The sequence below is a fragment of the Pristiophorus japonicus genome, chromosome 23 (genome assembly GCF_044704955.1).
Source record: "Pristiophorus japonicus isolate sPriJap1 chromosome 23, sPriJap1.hap1, whole genome shotgun sequence".
Classification (NCBI taxonomy): domain Eukaryota; kingdom Metazoa; phylum Chordata; class Chondrichthyes; family Pristiophoridae; genus Pristiophorus; species Pristiophorus japonicus.
Window position 1 is genome coordinate 27,397,004 of NC_091999.1, and position 21,652 is coordinate 27,418,655.

At 47.4% G+C, this 21,652-nt stretch overlaps 1 pseudogene; it reads left to right on the forward strand.

Annotated features, from left to right (window-relative positions):
* Positions 1 to 959: 959 nt before the first annotated feature.
* The window catches only part of LOC139235454 (zinc finger protein 420-like), a 59,116-nt pseudogene continuing 38,423 nt past the window's right edge, over positions 960 to 21,652 (forward strand).

Below are 21,652 nucleotides of genomic sequence, written 5' to 3' on the forward strand. Positions count from 1 at the left end.
TCCGAAGAAGTGTCTTTTTCAATGGGACGGAGCAGAGTAATGGACCAGCGGGGAGCTGGGGAGGCTTCAGAAACAATCGGTGCTCGCCGCAAGCCCGGAATAATAACCGGAATATCGGCCGTTGCAGCTTTGGGGCTTTCTCCCGGTCACAGGCCCAGGCTAACGGCGGCCATCTTGGTGCAGGAAGGCATGTTCACGCCGCCAATTTAATTTACTGAGCAGTACAGCGCATGCGTGGCCATCTTGGTGCAGGAACAAAGTGAATGATGTCAGTGTCTGGAACTGAACTCAGCCAGAGTCAGTACCTTCAGGGGAGGGGAACGAGTGAGTGTAGAACTGAACCCAGCCAGAGTCAGTACCTTCAAGGGAGGGGAACCAGTGACTGTGGAACTAAACCCAGCCAGAGTCAGTACCTTCAAGGGAGAGGAACCAGTGACAGTAGAACTAAACCCAGCCAGAGTCAGCATCTTCAGTGGTGGGGAAAGAGGGGAGGGACGGAGAGGACCCAGTGATTGCAGAAATGACCCCAGCCAGAGACCGCCCCATCAGGGGAGCAGAGGTAGGGGAACCAGTGAATGCGGAACTGAACACAGCCAGACTCAGCATCTTCAGGGGAAGTGGGGAACCAGTGAGTGTCGACCTGAACCCAGCCACAGTCAGAACATTCAGGGGAGGAGCGGGACGGGAACCAGTGACTACAGAACTGAACCCAACCAGAATTGGTGGTGAAAACTGGGAGTGGAGGAGAAACAGGCTAGAAATGTGTGTTTATTTGGATTTCAGCGCTGCAGGAGGGACAATGTGTGGGACAGGGATTTACAGCTTTGGAAGAACAAGAGAGGAAAGAATGTTCAATGGAAACTAGATGTGTCTATCCTGAATTTGTGTCTTGTACTGACAGTGATGAGTTTTGTTATCTTCTTTTACAGCGTATTAGAAGGGGAGATTTTCAGACAGGAAACACAAACCAAACATCGTGTCAAGATCTGATGGAGTCAATCGATTCATCAGGACCCGAATATCATCGGCCTTTGAAAGTGGAAGGAGAAATGTTTGTCTGTTCTGACTGTGCGAAAAGATTTCAAATATCTGTGTGACTGGAAAAGCACCGTGTTCCAGTGCACTGCCTGTGGAAAGAGCTTCAACCAGTTACACAGCCTGAAGAAACATTGCACCATTCACAGCGGGGAGAAACTGTAAACGTGTTGTGTGTGTGGGCGAGGCTTCAACTGATCGTCCAACCTGGAGAGTCACAAGGATACCCGCACCATGGAGAAACCGTGGAAATGTGTGGACTGTGGGAAGGGATTCAGATCACCATCTGTCCTGGAAATTCATCAACACAGTCACACTGGGGTGAGGCCGTTCACCTGCCCTGAGTGTGGGAAGCGATTCACTCAGTCATCCGACCTGCTGAAACACCAGCGAGTTCACACTGGGGAGAGGCCATTCACCTGCTCGGAGTGTGGGAAGGGATTCACTGCATCATCTAACCTGCTGAAACACCAGCGAGTTCACACTGGGGAGAGGCCGTTCACCTGCTCAGAGTGTGGGAAGGGATTCACTTGTTCATCCAACCTGCTGAAACACCAGCGAGTTCACACTGGGGAGAGGCCGTTCACCTGCTCAGAGTGTGGGAAGGGATTCACTTGTTCATCCAACCTGCTGACACACCAGCGAGTTCACACTGGGGTGAGGCCGTTCACCTGCTCGGAGTGTGGGAAGGGATTCACTCAGCCATCCATCCTGCTGACACACCAGCGAATTCACACTGGGGAGAGGCCGTTCACTTGCTCTGAGTGTGGGAAGGGATTCACTCAGTCATCCCACCTGCAGTCACACCAGCGAGTGCACACTGAGGAGAGGCCGTTCACCTGCTCGGAGTGTGGGAAGGGATTCACTTGTTCATCCAACCTGCTGGCACACCAGCGAGTTCACACTGGGGAGAGGCCGTTCACCTGCTATGAGTGTGGGAAGGGATTCACTTGTTCATCCCACCTGCTGACACACCAGGGAGTTCACACTGGGGAGAGGCCATTCACATGCTCTGAATGTGGGAAGGGATTCACACAGTCATCCAACATGCTGACACACCAGAGAGTACACACTGGGGAGAGGCCGTTCACCTGCTTGGAGTGCGGGAAGGGATTCACTCAGTCATCCACCCTGCTGAAACACCAGCGAGTTCACAAGTGACTGCAGAAGTTGGATTCTGCTGTTATTGAGGCTGTTAATCACATCCTGACTGAACCATGTTCATTCTGACAGTTGTGGTTTGTCTCTGTTGATGTTAATAACCCTGTAACTGGGCTGGACTTTAATATTCTGGATATATTGCTGATTGTTTTCTCGGGGCTGCAGTGTCCATTTAAGAAACACTGTTGGTTATCTTTCCCCTTAATTCAGCAATTCTCAACAGAAATTTAGTTTGCAATAAAATTATGAACTTTTACTTTAATCCTAAATTGATCTTTGGTACAAAATCTACAATAGTGTGTGAAAGTTTCCAGTGAATAAAATCTCCAATTGGAATGAGCTTGCTGACAATTCTTAATGACTTGCTCATTACACACAGTGGCCCCTCCATATCCACCAGAAAGAAGGGGAATAGGAATTGGTGGGGAATCAGTGTACCCAAATGTTGTCCTTCCCATCTGGGTGTGTCAATCCTCTCGGCACGAGAATGGAGACAAGTCCAGACCAAAACTGTGCGCAGTAGCCCAGGTGTGGTCTTACAGTTGTAGCAGGACTTCCTTACTTTTAGACTCCATTCCCTTTGCAATAAAGGCCAGCTGTACCTGCATGCAAACATTTTGAGTTTCATGTACAAGAATCCCCAGATCTCTCTGTATAACAGCATTTTATAATCGTCCACATCTAAATAATAATTTGCTTTTTTTTCCTACCAAAGGAAATCACCTGATATTTTACCACATTATAGTCCATCTGCCAGATTTTTGCCCACTCATTGAACCTATCTATATCCCTTTGTAGATTCTTTGCGTCCTCCTCACAACTTGCTTTTCCACCTATCTTTGTACCATCGGCAAATTTGGTTATGTTACACTCGGCCCCTTCATCCAAGTCATTAATATAAATTGTAATTAGTTGAGGCCCCAGTACTTATCACTGCGACGCCCCACTAGTTACTGTTTGCCAACCTGAAAATGACCCATTTATCCGGACTCTCTGTTTTCTGTTAGTTCAACAATCCTCTATCCATGCTGATATATTACACCCAACCCCGTGAGCTCTTAGCATGTGCAGTAATATTTTGTGTGGCACCTTATTGAATGCTTTCTGGAAATCAAAATATACAACATCAAGTGGTTCTCCCTTATCCACTCTGCTAGTTACATCCTCAAACAACTACAGCAAATTTGTCAAACATGATTTCCCTTTCATAAAACCATGCTAACTCTGCCTAACTGCAGTATGGTTTTCTAAATGTCCTGCTAGTACTTCCTTAATGATGAACTCGAGTATTTCCCACTGACAGATGGTAAGCTAACTGATGTATAGTTTCCCGCTCCCTGTCTCCCTCCTTACTTGAATAAGCGTGTTACATTTGCAGTTTTCCAGTCCACTGGGACCTCTCCAGAATTCAGGGAATTTTGGTGGATTACAACCAATGCATGCACTATCTCTGCAGCTAATTATTTTAAGACCCGAGGATGCATGCCATCAGGTCCAGAGGACTTGTACACCTTTAGTCACATTAGTTTGATTAGCACTTTATCTGTAGTGATAGTGATTGTTTTAAGTCATCCCCCCCAACTCCCCCTCCGCAATAGCTCCTTGGTTAGCAACTGTTGGGATGTTTTTAGTGTCCTCTACCGTGAAGCCTAATACAAAATATTCGTTCAAAATCTCTGCCGTTTCCGTGTTTCCCATTAGTAATTCTCCAATGTCATCCTCTAAGCGAGCAATGTTTACTTTAGATACTCGTTTCCTTTTTATATCCCTGTAGAAGCTCTTACTGTCTGTTTTTATATTTCTTGCTAGTTTGCTCTCATCTGCTATCTTCTCTGTCTTTTTCATTTTTTAGTCGTCCTTTGCAGGTTTCTAAAAATATCCAATCCTCTGGCCTTCCACTGTCCTTCACAACATTATCTGCCATTTTTTCCAATTTGATACCATCCTTTACTTCCATGACGACACTTGTTGCACACGTGATTGACCAGGACACGAGAAGTGTGGTTGCTCCACAACGACAGGGTTTCATCTGTTTCAACAGAAACAACTACACTGTGTTACTTCCTGAAATAATCCCCGCTGTCTGGCCTGAATGAATCCATGTCACTACCAAATGCTGCAATGTTTCCTCCACCCCACAGAGTTCCATCTGTTTAAAGCCACGACAGAAATGTCCCATTCCCTCCTGGAGTTTGACGGACATCAGCTTTAACAATGGGGCAGAGTTTCAGCCAATGAGCGAGATCCAGACCCAGCCCCGCCCACTGCGGGGCTGCAAGCCCCACCTCTCGTACACTGTGATTGGTTGGAGGATCAACCGCCTGCCTGGTCTTCCAGCCCCGCCCCCACTCTCCCTATTGGTCGGGAGCTGCTGTCAATCAGCCAGGCAGTGTGAGCTGTGCATTCACAGTGGGTGAGTCAGCAGGTGAGAGATGGGCAGAGGGAGGGAGCGGGTTAATAAAGAACGCGATTATTTGTACTGCCAAAATGGCCACCACGCTGCACCATTTGTCTATGATTGGTCCCTTGGAGGATAAGCCACACACTGAGATTTCACTGGAATGTGTAACTGGAACCACCCATCCCAAGGTCTCACTGACTTTGCAAATTGTAACTTGATCCACTTTGAATTCCTGAAGTGACAGAGGACAGAGCTCCCCATAAGATAGCAAGGGCCAGCCAAAGTACCTTGCCCCCATCCCAATGCATGCCTCCCCCAGCCGAAGTGCATTACCCCAGTCCCAGTACATGCCTCCCCCAGCCGAAGTACATTACTCCAGTCCCAAGATCTGCCTCCCCCAGCTGAAGAGCTTTACCCCAGTCCCAATACATGCCTCCCCTAGCAGAAGGGCTTTACCCCAGTCCCAGTGCATGCCTCCCCCAGCCGAAGTACATTACCCCAGTCCCAGTGCATGCCTCCCCCAGTCAAAATGCATTACCCCCATCCCAGTGCATGCCTCTCCCAGCCGAACTACTTTACCCCAGTCCCAATACATGCCTCCCCCAACAGAAGGGCTTTACCCCAGTCCCAAGATATGCCTCCCCCAGCTGAATGTCTTACCCCAGTACCAGTGCATGCCTCACCCAGCAGTAGTGCCCGACTCTAGTCCCATTGCATTTCTCCTCCCGCCAAAGTATCTTACCACCGTCCAAGTATATGCCTCCCACAGCCAAAGTGCCTTACCCCAGTACCAGTATAAGCCTCCCCCAGTTGAAGTGCCTTACCCCAGTCCTAGTCGATGCCTCCCCCAGGCAAAGTGCCTTACCCCAGTCCCAGTATATGCCTCCCCCAGCCGAAGGGCCTTACCAAAGTTCAAGTGCATGCCTCCCCCAGCCGAAGTGCCTTACCTCAGTCAGAGTGCATGCCTCCCCCAGCCAAAATACCTTACCCCAGTCCCAGTGCGGCCTCCCCCAGCCAAAGTGCCTTACCCTAGTCCTATTGCATTTCTCCCTCATCCGAAGTGTCTTACCACCATCCCAATATATGCCTCCCACTGCTGAAGTGCCTTACCCCAGTCACAATGTATCACTCCCCCAGCTGAAGTGCCTTACCAAAGTTCAAGTGCATGCCTCCCCCAGCCGAAGTGCCTTACCCCAGTCACAGTGCATGCCTCCCCCAGGTGAAGTGCCTTATCCCAGTCCCAGTGCATGCCTCCCCCCAGTCCCAGTGCAACCCTCCCCCAGCTGAAGTGCCTTACCCCAGTCCCAGTGCATGCCTCCCCCAGCTGAAGTGCCTTCGCACAGTCCTAGTGCACCTGCCCCCAGCCAACGTGCCTTGCCCAAGTCCGAGTGCAGGCCTCCCCCAGCCAAAGTGCCCTACCATCGTCCCATTGCATTTCACTCCCTGCCGAAGTGTCTTACCACTGTCCCAGTATATGCCTCCCCCAGGCAAAGTGCCTTACCCCAGTCCCAGTATATGCCACCCCCAGCCAAAGTGCCTTACCCCAGTCACAGTATATGCCTCCCCCAGCCGAAGTGCCTTACCCCAGTCCCAGTGCAGGCCTCCCCCACTCGAAGTGGCTTAATCCAGTCCCATTGCATTTCTCGCTCATCCGAATTGTCTGACCCCAGTCCCAGTATATGCCTCCCCCAGCTGAAGTGCGTTACACCAGTCCCAGTGAATGCCACCCCAGCCGAATTGCCTTACCCCAGTCCCAGTTTATCCCTCCCTCAGTTGAAGTGCCTTACCGCAGTCCCAGTGTTAGCATCCCCCAGTTGAAGTACCTTACACAAGTCCCAGGTATCCCTCCCCCAGTTGAAGTGCGTTACCCGAGTCGCAGTGTATCCCTCCCACAGCCGAAGTGCCTTACCCCAGTCCCACTGTGTCCCTCCCCAGATGAAGTGCTTTACCCCAGTCCCAGTGCATGCCTCTCCCAGTTGAAATGCCTAACCGCAGTCCCAGTGTATGCCTCCACCAGTTGAAGTGCCTTACTCCAGTTCGAGTGCACACCTCTGCCAGCCGAAGTCCCTTACACCAGTGCCAGTGCATGGCTCTCCCAGCCAAAGTACCTTGTCCCAGTCCCAGTACCAGTATATGCCTACACCAACCGAAGTGCCTTAAACTAGTCGCAGTTTATGCCTATCCCAGCCTAAGTGCCTTACCCCAGTCCCAGTGCACACCTCCCCCAGCCGAAGTGCCTTGCCACAGTGTGAGTGCATGCCTCCCCCAGCCAAAGTATTTTACCCCAGTCGCAGTGCATGCCTTGCCCAGCCGAACTGCCTCACCCTAATCCCAGTATATGCATCCCCCAGCTGAAGTGCCTTATCCCAGTCCCAGTGTATCCCTCCCCCAGTTGAAGTGCCTCAGCCCAGTCACAGTTTATGCCTCCCCCAGTTGAAGTGTCTTACTCCAGTCCCAGTGTTAGCATCCCCCAGTTGAAGCACCTTACCCCAGTCCCAGCACATGTGTCCCCCAGCCGAAGTGCCTTACCCCAGTCCCATTGCATGCGTCCCCCAGCCGAAGTGCCTTACCCCAGTCACAACATATGCCTCCCCCAGCCGAAGAGCCTGATCCCAGTCACAGTGCATGCCTCCCCCAGCCGAAGTGCCTTACCCTAGTTAGAGTGCATGCCTCCCCCAGCCGAAGTGTCTTACCCCAGTCACAACATATGCCTCCCTCAGCCGAAGAGCCTGATCCCAGTCACAGTGCATGCCTCCCCCAGCCGAAGTGCCTTAATGCAGTCCAAGTGAATGCCTCCCCCAGCCGACGTATCTTACCCCAGTCCCAGTTTATCCTTCCCTCAGTTGAAGTGCCTTACCCCAGTCCCAGTGCATGCCTCCCCCAGGTGAAGTGCCTTAGCCCAGTCCCAGTATCTCCTTCCCCCAGTTGAAGTGCCTTACCCCAGTCCCAGTGTTAGCGTCCCCCAGTTGAAGTGCTTCATCACAGTCCCAGTGTATCCCTCCCCCAGTTGAAGTGCCTTACCCCACTCCCAGTGTTAGCGTCCCCCAGTTGAAGTGCCTTACCACAGTCCCAGTGTATCCCTCCACCCGTTGAAGTGCATTACCCCAGTCGCAATGTATCCCTCCCCGAGCCGATGTGCCTTACCCCAGTCCCACTGTATCCCTCCCCAGTTGAAGTGCCTTACCCAATTCACAATATATGCCTCCCCCAGCCGAAGTAGCGTTTCTCAGTGCAAATGCATGCCTCCGTCAACCAAAGTACCCTCCCCCAGCCAAAGTGCCTTAAACCAGTCCCAGTGTATCCCTCCACCAGTTGAAGTGCCTTACCGCAGTCCCAGTGCATGCCTCCCCCAGTTGAAGTACCTTACACAAGTTCCAGGTATCCCTCCCCCCGTTGAAGTGCGTTACCCTAATCCCAGTGTATCCCTCCCCCAGCCGAAGTGCCTTACCCCAGTCCCAGTATATGCCTCCCCCAGCCGTAGTGCCTAACCCCAGTCCCAGTGCATTCCTCCTCAGCCAAAGTGCCCTAGCCCAGTGCCAGTATATTCTCCACTGGCCGAAGTGCCTTACCCTATTCCCAGTGCATGCCTCCCCCAGTTGAAGTGCCTTAGCCCAGTCCCAGTTTATGCCTCCCCCATTTGAAGCATCTTATTCCAGACCCAGTGTAGCCCTCCCACAGTTGAAGTGCCTTTCCTCCAGTCCCAGGGAATCCCTCCCCCAGTTGAAGTGCCTTACCCCAGTGCCAGTGTAACCCTCCCTTAGTTGAAGTGCCTTACCCTGGTCCAGTGTATCCCTGCCCCAGTTGAAGTGCCTTACCGCAGTCCCAGGGTATCCCTCCCCAGCTGAAGTGCCTTAGCCCAGTCCCGGTGTAAGCCTCCCGCAGTTAAAGTGCCTTATTCCAGACCCAGTGTATCCCTCCCACAGTTGAAGTGCCTTTCCTTCAGTTACAGTGTATCGCTCCCCAGCCAAAGTGTCTTACTCCAGTCCCAATGTATGCCTCCCCCAGTTGAAGTGCCTTACCCCAGTGCCAGTTTATCCCTCCCCCAGCCGTAGTGCCTTACCCCAGTCCCAGTGCATGCCTCCTCAGCCAAAGTGCCCTACCCCAATCCCAGTATATGCCATCCCCAGCTGTAGTGCCTTACCTCAGTCCCACTGTAACCCTCCCTCTGTTGAAGTGCCTTACCCCAGTCCCAGTTTATGCTTCCCCAGTTGAAGTACCTTGTTCCTGTCCCAATGTATCCCTCCAACATTTGAAGTGCCTTACCCCAGTCCCAGTGTATCCCTCCCCAGCCGAAGTGCCTTACCCCAGTCCAAGTGTATCCCTCGCCCAGTTGAAGTGCCTACCCCCAGTCCCAGTGCATGCCTCCCCCAGTTGAAGTGCATTGTTCCAGTCCCAGTGTATCCCTCCCCAGCCGAAGTGCCTTGCACCAGTCCAAGTGTATCCCTCGCCCAGTTGAAGTGCATTGTTCCAGTCCCACTGTATCCCTCCCCCAGTTGAAGTGCCTTACCCCAGTCCCAATGTATCCCTCCCCCAGTCCCAGTACATGTCTCCCCCAGCCGAAGTGCCTTCTCCAAGTCCTATTTCCCTGCACCACCTGCATGGAATGATTCGGGCCAGGAGGGGGCGGGGCTTGCCGCTTGTCAATCACAAAGTGCAGAACCAATAGTTTCCTGGGTTAATAAACCCGGGGAGTGAGAGGGGTCACACAGCCCGAGTGTGGGCCCAGGCCCGAGAGACAACACTCCGCACCATCCGCTTCACACACACCCGGGCTCGTCCCCAGGCCCCGAATCACAGCCTGCAGACCCCGTGTTTACCCACCGGTTACAGACACGGTCAATGAGCGTCCGGGGGAGTGGGCTCAGCGGCCATCATCTTGGTCAGGGCGGGGCGAGCAGGCTCAGCGGCCGCCATAATGGTCAGGTGGCGGGAGCGGGCTCAGCGTTCGCCATCTTGGTCAGGGTGGGGCGTGGGAGATCGTGCTGAGCGGCCGCCATCTTGGTCTGGGCGGGTCTCGTGGCGCATGCGTGGCTTTTTCAGCAGGGACAATGGATGGGCGGGGCTTCAGGTTGTCTGTCAGTTTGATTGGACCACATGTTTGTGACCAGGTCAGTGGCCCCTGAAAGGGAGTCTTCTTGTGCTGATTGTTGCCTGGTGACTCTGGGCCAGCCGGACTCACGCCATTGGGCCAGCCTGGGCTCACCCTATTGGTCCAGCCCAGGATCTCACTATTGGGCCAGCATGGGCTCATCCAATTGGGCAAGCATGGGCTGACCCTATTGGGCAAGCACGGGCTCACCCTATTGGGCCACTCAATTGCACTCTTTTGGGCCAGCCCAGGCTCAGCCTGCTGGCCAGCCCGGGCTCACCTTATTGGGGCAGCATGGGCTCACCCTATTGGACCAGCACAAAAGATGCAGTGTCCAGCAGAGAGAATCAGCAGCTCATTGATTTTATTTTCACTCTGTGCACAGCGGGTGCAGAACTGAACCCAATGTTGTAAACTGGAAATGCATCATCACAGTCACATTGGGGAGAGGACGTTCACTAGCTCTGAGTGTGGGAAGTGATTCACTCAGTCATCCAACCTGCTGACACACCAGCGAGTTCACAAGTGACTGCAGGGGTTAGATTCTGCTGTTATTGCTGGTGTTAATGGCTTCCTGACTGAATCATGTTTCTTGTGTTGGTTGGAATTTGTTTCTGCTGATGTGAATAATCCCTATAACTGGGCTGGAGTTTAATAATTTGATATTTTAAATAACAGAGTGTGTCGATATTTGATGTCTCCAAGATAAGAGAGGACTAAGTTATTTCCTGTTACCGACTGCACCATTTTGTGCATTTTCTACTTTTTAATTCTACATTATTTTAGTCTCATATCTTTGGTTACTCTCAGGGACAAGTCCCAGTTCCTCTTACCTTCCAGAGTACCTCTCCTTGCCTTGGTATCGAGCAAAGGTGTCAGAAACATGCCCGGGATCACTAAATACAAAACCCAGTCTCTTAATCACTTTCAGATACTGGACTGAGTGTGTGCCCCTGTTGGAGCGGATTTTTGGACATATACTTGACTAGTATACGGGACCAAATATTTGTTTTTATTTTCCCCTTGAATGTATTTTGTAAGGGACAATACTGATGCATTGTGCTTTATACAAAAAAAACACAGTTAGACTTCAAGGTATGCTGGCCTTGAGTTATGGAGATAGGAAAGTGAGATAATGAACGACTGGAGAGATAAGCAGGGGTATTCTTGTCTTTACCGATGCCAAAAAGACTGCCACTTGTTTTTTTTGTTGATAAAAGGGGAACTAATCCTCTTGGATGTATATAATTCCTCTCACAATGCGATGCTGGTTTATATCAAGAGCTCAGCCTTGGACAGTAATTGTATGAAAAGCTTTGTAAACCTTGTAATGCGATGAATGGACTTAAGGACGAGTGCTAAAGCACGTGATGTAAAATGACGTAATTTGTAAGATAAAAAACCTCACTGGAGATATCAAATTGAGAAGCTGGTTCAGGGGTCTCTAACACTTCTCCCAAAGCTTTGTCTCCGATTTAATAAACCTCTCTTTATATATTATACAGTCTCGGAAATATTTTTCCACAACAAAATGGCGTCACAAACAGGATACTGTCCGATCAGATGTGATCACTTAAGACAGTATCTGGAATCTGGTGTTAGAGACTGAGAGAGAGGTGTATGAGCACGATGGGATAGTGCATAAGATACGAGTAAGTAGATAGCAGGAGGAGGCTGACTAACCAGTTTGAGTTGTCCCTTTAGTAAATAAGGTCGGTGCAGAAGGGAGCTGATCACTCCAACCTAGAGGTGAAACTCCGGTGGTAAGGAAACACGCTAGCTTTGTTGCGAAGACAAAGGGTCTCCACAGAATAGTCATGGCCGTGAGTATTACAGAAACAAAGGGAAGCGTCCGAGACTGGCGAACATGGAAGGTAAGGAAGGGAATGTAAAACGCGGGCTGCCCGGGTCATTAATTAATTCCTATCATTAATTGTAACTTGCGTAATTACATAATGCCATAAGAAAGCTGATAGTGACTATCTTAAGTGACATATGGATCCAAAAATAGAACTGGCCAGACTTAAGCTTTGTTGAATGAAGAGAGACTTTTGTGATGCCTATTTTGAATGAGAATACTTGTGTGATTTTGACAGCGGAATGAATGAAAAACCTGTTTGGGAAGGTATGGAGTGGCTGACTGTTTTAGCTCCACCCACTTTTTCCAAACAGAGTGAAAGTTTTTTTAACTATTCGTAGTGTTGTCCTGTATGTGGGAAGTTTAAGAAAGTGTGAACCTTCTGGTATTACATTTTAAGTTAGAAACGCAGGTGTGGATATATACGGATAATAAGTTACAGAGCTAGGAAATGCACAAAGGATAGGTTTGTTGAATAAAATATAAAAATTCATGGTCCTGGTAGTAAAAGAATAAAGAATTTATTTGTCACGCTCACTTACTTGTCGAAAGAAAACATGCAATTGGGTTGAAAGACATAAATTTAGTCGAGGAATGAGATAAAGAATGCCTTTTAAAACGCTCGCATTTTCCTTTGTGTAAACCCTTGACACAAAAGCTTCTAGATCAGTAAAAAAAAAAGTTTTAAATCTAGAAATACCTTCAGGGATCAGGTCAAACTCCTGGGCGAGTGGTGAGCTATCTGTGAAGGTGTAAAATGGACTTTGCAAAAGACTAAAACAGTAAACTTTAGCAGTTTAGAAAAGAAAAAGATAAAGACGCAACTTTGAAAATAAACAAATTGAACGATTGGAAAGAACAAGTGTCTTCGATTGTCTGATGATTTTAAATACAAAACCTAAATTGAAGAAAGGTGATCTAAAAATACAAGACGTAATGCACTAATTAGGTGCTGGAAAAATAAAGTTGTTTGCGATGGATAAAGACATAACTTACTAAATACCAGTTGATATCAGCTGTGAAAAAGATATTGGTTTAATTGGGGAAAAAAAAGAATTTGAAGAGGTAAAAAACACTCTCCATTGATAATGATTTTAAATTATTAAAATTAAGTCAGTGTTGCTGGGGCCCGAGACGAACAGATAAGTATTGAGAAACTATACCAGGACACTTCTGAGGAGGAAATAGGTATGTGGACAAAACAGGGCGCAACGCAAGGGAAGGATAACGTTTGGAGACGAAACGACAAGGTAATGGCGCCTGAATGCATACAGAATATCTTATTGGAGTTGCATCATGGCCTGTCTCATTCAGGATGAGAGGCCATGACCGGGAGTCTTGTGAGAGATTGGTGGTGGAAAGGGATGGGGAGAGATATCACCAAACATTGCCATCGATGCATTACGTGCGCACAATATTATCCAGGCCGGCCCATTAAAATTAAAATGGGACACCAGCCCTGTCCACGGGGGCCATGGGAACACGTACACATTGATTTCACAGGTCCTTTGTCCCCATCCCATGGTAAAACGATATTGCCTAGTGATTATAGATCAACTTACCCGGTGGGTGGAAGTTATCCCCACACGTGATTGCACTGCCTCAACAGTGGTAAGGATATTCTGACCAAGGCACCCACTTCACCAGGAAGATTGTAAAAACAATATGCCAGCTGATGGGCATAAAACAAAAATTCCACATCCCCTACCACCCGCAGAGTTCTGGGATGGTAGAGCGCATGAACCATACCCTTAAGAACGCCCTGGAAAAGGCCATGCAAACGTCAGGTAAAACGTGGACGGAAGTATTACCCATTATTTTGATGAAGTTAAGAACCACGACAAACCGGACAACCGGATTAACCCCTTATGAACTAATGACAGGAAGGGCGATGCAATTACCAGAGAACATCATAACAGGTGGGGCCGATGTAGGCCCATTAAAAGACAAAATAAAACGGTATGTTTTGGAACTAAGTACTCAATTAAAAGGGATGCATAAATTAGTTAGGGACAATCAGGAAGAAAGAGACGCGGAAGCAGAGCTTACAAAGCTCCCTGAAGTCCCGTTGGCGGGAAGTCACGTTATGGTAAGGGTCCTCCCGGGAAAACTGGGGTTTGCCCCAAAATGGATAGGACTATATGAGGTTACAATCAGCAGGGACACTTGTGCCTGCATCGATGTTAAAGGGAACGGACAATGGAAGCATTGGACCCAGCTTAAGGTTTTTGAACCAGCCGTTTAGCACACGTATTAGTTGTTGTTGTTTGTCTATTTACAGATTGACAGCAAAAGATTCTTCAAGCAAGCCATATGGCCATTTTGACTATTTGTTTATTATAGAGTAATAAGATGAAACTATATATTGCGATCGGTGCGATTATCATAGTTCGTGTTTGGTCCGGCCTGCTAGCTAGACCGAAACGAGAGTTACATGTGAATACCTTTTTGTACATGTCTTATGTTTATGCGCAAAATGGGAACTTTTCCACTTGCTAGGTATGTTCGCACATCCCCATACATAACAAAGGAGGCATCCCTTTGAGGTCAATCTCCCTTAACATTTCGGAAGTAGCGGAGTGGGTAATAAAGAAACATGGAGATGGGGGGGGGGGTTACCTTTTGGATACATTGACGGATGGTACCAGCCAGAATACAATAGTTCGGTACGACCCCGTTCCTGGTTTTGACCAACACCTCAGAAGTTGGAAGACCCACCGCTGACATTTGTTTCACTCGAAACCTGACTGATGAGGAAACAGGTTTTGAGCAGGATATAGCAATTGTACGCAATACTTTAACCTCACCAGTTGGAACATAACAGACAGCGAAACAATAAACCAGGGGTTCCTTGAAATAGAGGTTTTGAAGAATCAGACAAGTAGCCAGGTATGGGACCTAAGATTAGGTGGCGACGGGAGCTGAGAGAGAGAGATTGGGATCGAATCTAACAGCATACAATGGCACTTATTTTGTGTGCGAGCACAAGGCCTATCCCTGGTTGCCACAGGACTGGAGGGGGTCCTGTTATTTGGGATATGTGGTCCCCTTTGTCAGACGGGTACATACTTTAGCAGAAGTACAGACACCAGGTCGAATAAGACGAGCTCTTACCCCGGTAGAGAGGTTACTTGGGGTCATGATGCTCCCATTCAGGATAGGACGTACCATGGATGAATTACGTAACCGAGATCGGGTACTGGAAGAGATAGTTAAAGACACTGCTGAAGCAATGGAGGGCATAACGGCTGAAATGGTAGCCATACGCACAATGGTACTCCAGAACCGTTTGGCCCTAGATACTAGCACAAAGTGGGGGCACATGTGCCTTAATTGGAGCTGAATGTTGCACTTACATTCCCGATAATTCAGAAAACATAACCAACCTCGGTGATCACATAAGAAGGGAGGTAAAGAAGTTATCCACGACAGCAGGAGGATCTGGCTGGTTTGACTGGCTGTTAGGGGAATCCTGGGGGTCCTATCTTATGCATGGAGTAATTATTCTGGTTGTAATAATAATTACTTGCTGTCTGATTATCGGGTGTTTTAATAAATGCTGTAAAGTTATGATGGCCCTACTGATCCAGTAGCCAGTGTAATCGCCGAAGAAGCAGCAGCACACCTGATGGAAATACATGAAAACACCAAGGATGAAGAAACAGACGACGTTGACACCGACCACTATCTTTGAAGGGTAGCCTGGAGCTACAGGCAAGGTGGACATACGGAACATCAGGGAAGTAACATATCCCAAAGGACGAATATATGACACCATGCTACTATCATTGTGGTCATCTGGATTTTGTGAACATCCTCCAGGACCAAAAGGGGGAATATTGTTGGAGCGGATTTTTGGACATATACTTGACTAGTATACGGGACCAAACATTTGTTTTTATTTTCCCCTTGAATGAATTTTGTAAGGGACAATACTGATGCAATATGCTTTATACAAAAAAACACAGTTAGACTTCAAGGTATGCTGACATTGCGTTATGAAGATCGGAAAGTGAGATAATGAACGACTGGAGAGCTAAGTGGGGGTATGTTTGTCTATACCGGTGCCAAAAAGCCTGCCACTTGTTTTTTTGTTGCTAAAAGGGGAACTAGTCCTCTTGGATGTATATAATTCCTGTCACAATGCGAGGCTGGTTTATATCAAGAGCTCAGCCTTGGACAGCAATTGTATGAAAAGCTTTGTAAACCTTGTAATGCGACGATTGGACTTAAGGACGAGTGCTAAAGCACGTGATGTAAAGTGACGTAATTTGTAAGATAAAAGAACCTCACTGGAGATATCAAATTGAGAAGCTGGTTCAGAGACAGGGGTATCTAACACTTCTCCCAAAGCTTTGTCTCCGATTTAATAAACCTCTCTTTATATATTATACAGTCTCGGAAATATTTTTCCAAAACACCTCACAGCATCTCTCTCTAAACCAATCACATCAAATAATTGGCAAAGGTTTCGAATCAACTAGATGAATAAGTAGACACATCATAGCCTAATAACCTAGCTCTATATTCACAGGAGAAAGTCTGTTATCTAATGCCTCGAATGTCAATTGGTGAGATGAGCGACTGAATCACTGTCCACGTGCAACAGCATCCATTCCCACTGTCCCCACATTTGCAGTGTTGAGTCAGGTGGGCGCACGAGTCTCACAGGCTGAACGATTGTTTAAGGTACATCCACACACACAACACGTGTCCTGTTCTCCCCTCTGTGATTGGTGTTTTTACAAAGGCTGATGATAAGGTGATCCTGATCAATCCAGGGAATCTGTCAAATCTTGACGTGATGTCTGGTTTGAGGTTCCCAGCTGCAGATCCTCCTCTTCTAATACCCTGCAAATGGTGGTTACAAACGTTGTTACTTTAAGTAAAGGATTGAAATTCAGAACACACTATTCCAGATTCTACAGAACATCCTGTCCTCTCCTGTCCCCGCTAAGCTGTAAATTCCTTATTCAAGGCTCTCCCCTCCATCCTCACTCTCTAAAATCAACATTCCTTTCATCGCCTGAGATGTATTATCTCCAGAAATGCTGAATCTGGCTGGGTGCAATTCCACAGACATTAGAAAACCTCTCGTGCCTCACCGTCAGTCGACACAGTGAGTGCCAGCAGGATTCCCACTGTGGTAGGCATCACAGCCTCAAATCCTGTCCTCAAATGACATCCACACACTTCCCAGTTGATGTCACTTGATCGGTCTGAAGAGAAGGGGCAGTGGCTGATTTTTACTCTTATTTAGCCAATGGTACTGAGGACAATTATAACCCCTGAACTGCTGCCTTGGCTGAGGTCAACCAACAGCCCAGATCAAGGATTGAACTTGGGACCTTCCCAGTCAGTATTGTAATGTTCTAACATTTTATGGGGTTGGGGAACGGTTAGAAAATAATATTTTGAAACAAATTTTACTCCACCTTTAAATGAAATCTTCGTCACACTGCACAAATCTGGACTCTTTCCAAATTATACAATTGGATCATCAAAATCAGTGAGTCATTTTAGAAATGCTCAAGTCACTGAAATGGACAGCTTTCCATTCACTGCACAGTACAGAAGGGAGTGACTGTTAATGGGAGCTCGGTTAGTGAAGTCCTCCGACAACCCAAGATAAACTGGACTGTCCCTTTAACTATAAAGTAGCAGAGAAAGGGGAGTCCCTGTCCCTTTAAATATCTGCCACATTCCTCCAGGCAGTGGGAGGAGGAACAGCGCACGGTCTCTTTGTATCCTGACCCAGCAAGCACCGCCGGATGGGCTGCCGCAGGGTCCTAAAATCCACATCGAACATTGTCGGGTTGAGCAGAACAATTGAAAAGGGCACACACAGAGTCTTTGCTATATATATAAATATTTATGTGTGTGTGTAAACGAAAGACGACACTCTTAATGTTTGATAGTCAATTGCACAGAGATAAATAATTATCTTCGCCAATTATTTTCCAACAATTTATTTCCATTTTGTTTACAATGCAATTGCGGGGTGTTTAATAACTTTACCATTTATTGATAACACATTGTCTTGTGTGCTCTTGTTCAAAAAGTGACGTCACACTGACCATTCTGTTACAAGGTGACCATGTCTGTCTGCAGTATTCAGTGGGAAAGCGGATTAAATCACATCGAGGATAATGAGCAGCCCCCCGCCCCCCGCCCCGCTCCTCCCCGCCGTCTCTGCGCTTTATTGCCCAGTGATCATCGCACCGTCACACAGAAGCTCCTGAGATTTACCTCCAGTGTGGATCATTGCTGTAACTGATGGTAAAAATGAAATTGTATGGGTGAAAGAGGAGCTGGGGTGAGGAGTTGTATTTAGAGAGGGAGTTGAAGAGTCGGGGTGAAGGAGGTGTATGAGTGAGGGCGATTTACTGAAATTAATCACTTCTGTTGTGCTTTGATGCGGTTCATTTTTATTTTAAAATGTTTAGAATTGCGTGTTTCACTGAAGTTAAATGTGGGGCAGCAGGTACTTGTGGGCACTGGGTTGTTTCTGTTGAATTAATGTGGACCGTGTTAATTGGGAATAGACTGAGTGGGATCATTCTGTGCTGAATGCAATGCTGGGCTGCGGGTTTGCACTCAGTCCCAGTGACGAGGTGCTTTCGACAACAACTCCAAAAGCTACTCGCATTGTGACACCAAATCCAGGGACCAATTACACTGAGACACCAAATCCAGGGACCACTTACACTGCGACACGAGATCCTTGGACCAGTTACCCTGAGGCACCAAATCCAGGGACCACTTACACTGAGACTACAAAATTACACAGGATATACGACACACAAATGGACCATTCGGAATAACCAGTCCATGCTGGCGTTTGTGCACCATTCGGGAATTAGAGAGTCTTAGTGTGGGCAATGGTCATGATGCTGAAACCAGCTCTAGTGATGGCAAAAGCTGAGTAATGGATGAAGATATGACGGTGGAATCACATGGTGACTCGTGGGGCCTGGTACAGGAACATAAGAAGTAGGAACAGGAGTCGGTCTCATGGCCGATGTAATCATGGACTCAGCTCCACTTTCCTGCCCGTTTCCCATAACCCTTTATTCCCTTATTGCTGAAAAATCAATGTATCTCCGCCTTAAATGTATTCAATGACCGAGCCTCCACAGCTCTCTGGGGCAGAAAATTCCACAGATTTACAACCCTCTGAGTGAAGAAATTCCTCCTCATCTCAGTTTTAAATTGGCGGCCCCTTATTCTGAGACTTTGCCCCCTAGTTTTAGTTTCCCCTGTGAGTGGAAATATCCTCTCTGCAAGCACATTGTCGAGCTTCCTCATTATCCTATATTTTTCAATAAGATCACCTCTCATTCTTCTGAACTCCAATGAGTATAGGCCCAACCTACTCAACCTATCTTCATAAGTCAATCACCTCATCACTGGAATCAACCTAGTGAACTTTCTCTGAACCGCCTCCAATGCAAGCATATTCCTCCCTAAATACAGAGATGAAAACTGTATGCGGTACTCTTGGTTTGGATTCACCAATACCTTGTGCAGTTGTAGCAGGACTTCTCAGCTTTTATAATCCATCCCCCTTTCAATAAAGGTCATCATTCCATTTGCCTTTCTGTTTACTTGCTGTATCTGCATAGAACGTTTTGTGTTTCATGCACAAGGACCCCCAACTCCCTCTGTATTGCAGCACTTTGCAATTTTTCTCCATTTAAATTATAATTTGCTTTTCAATTTTTTTCAATTTTGTAATAGGTTATTGTCAGAAGAACTTTTCAGACATGCTGATAATTTGATGTAACCAGCGCAGCAAATGTATCCGTCTGTTCTTGTTCCAAAATACCAAAATCGAATGTCACTAATTAAACGTTGGTTGAGATTTGTAGAGATGCGGAAGAAGGGATGAAATGAGGCTTGCAGGGAAGAAGGTTCTTTGAATGAACAATTTGTGAGGCAGTTTTGTGACTCGTTAGCATGAGGTTAAAGGCATGAAATGGAAAAGGACACGTCCAGTGACACTTATATTGTCAATAATGATTTCTAAGTTAATTGCTCATCATCATAGGCAGTTCCTCGGAATCAAGGAAGACTTGCTTCCACTCCTGTAGTGAGTTCTTTGGTGGCTGAACAGTCCGATACGAGAGCCACTGATTTGTCACAGATGGGACTGATAGTTGTTGAGGGAACGGGTGGGTGGGACTAGTTTGTATACGCTCTTTCTGCTGCCTGCACTTGATTTCTGCATGCTTTCGGCGTTGAGACTCGAGGTGTTCAGAGAATTACTATCTCCTAAGCCTCATCATCATCATCATAGGCAATCCCTCGAAATTGAGGAAGAATTGCTTCCACTCTAAAAGTGAATTCTCAGGTGATTGTACAGTGCAATATGGGAATTATAGTCACTGTCACTGGTAGGACAGACAGTCATTGATGGAAAGTCTGGGTGAGGAGTCTGGTTTCTCAGATGCTCCTTCCGCTACCTTCGCTTGTTTGCAGCATGCTCTCGGCGATGAGACTCGAGGTGTTCAGCGCCCTCCTGGATGCTCTTCCTCCACTTACGGTGGTCTTTGGCCAGGGATTCCAAGGTGCCTAATATTCTACTGACAATCCCAACCACTAACCCCAATCCTAACAAATAACCACAACCACTAAACCCTAAACTCGCACCCAAACCCAGTCCTGAACCAAAGGTTATTCACAGGGATCAGTGGAGGAGCTAAAGACCCGATAATGGAAATATTTAAACAATTATCTTGATGCAAGAAATTCTGCAAGCTATGTAAGTAACAAGAATATATATGAACAAAACTTTCAAAATCAACAAAGACAGTTACAAAGATCACACATTTCAAAGACTATTACATATAGTAACCACATTCAAAAATCGTTAAACAATGTACAAAATAATAGATTTCACGTCTAAAGCATCATAGTTCAATCAATAGTTGGTTGAAAGGAACATCATATGAGTGTAACGTGAGACACTCCGGTTCAATTTATGACACCCACAAGCCGTATACTCAAACAGAACAACCTTGGGATTTGATATCATAAAAGATGAACTGGGTGAGAAGTGAAATAATCTAGAGTAAGAAAAGGCCCAAAATGGAACAGTCGGTAACAGAACATTAAGTAGATATTATTATGGAGAAATCAAACATTCGACACACTGTGTTTGAACCAAGCTGATTTATTCAATATTTGTATAGAACATTAATCTCCAGCTCAGGTATAGGGGTTATTAAGATCAGCAGAAACAAACAATATCTGCCAGAATGAATATCGTTCAATGCCCAATGCAATCAAATTATATCCTGTTATATTCACCAATGCAGTTTTTAAATGGCGGGTTATTTACCCAGTATGCACCACGGACGAGAAGGTGCAGAACCCAAACTACAGGAGTTCAGTACGCAGGCGCGCGTCGTGGCTGGTTTTGGAGCATGCGCGGCGAATGTAGTGGCGAAGGCGAAAAGGGCAACATGATCTCCGCAGAAGCGTTCCATTTGAGCGGGAGGAGGGGCGCAATGGACCAGCGGGTCACTTGGAAGGCTTCATAAAGCACCGGTGCCCACCGCAAGCCCGAAATAATAACCGGCATATCGGCGGTTGCAGTTTTGGGGCTTTCTCTCGGTCACAGGCCCAGGCTAACGGCGGCCATCTTCGTGCAGGAAGGCGGGTTCAGCGCTCGGCCAGCTTGATTCGGTGAGTCGCAGCGCGCATGCGCGACCATCTTGGTTCAGGAACAAAGTGAGCGATGACAGTGTCTGTTTCTAACCGGGTCCCAGTGGGTAAAGGAATTGGTCAGATATTTTATTTTCACTCGAATTTCTCACCATCTCCCCTAAAGGCGATGCTTAGTACCGACCTTATGGGTTAAGTCCTACATAATTGTAACAGAGAAGGGCCAGAAATATTGAATCCTTGTGTTAGAATCCCCATGTTCAGTCCCAGGGTTAGAATCTCCATCTCATCATTATCATGGGCAGTCCCTCGGAATCGAGGAAGACTTGCTTCCACTCCTGAAGTGATTTTATTGGCGGCTGTACAGTCGAATACGAGAGCCACAGATTCTGTCACAGGTGGGACAGATAGTCACTGAGGGAAGGGGTAGGCGGGATTG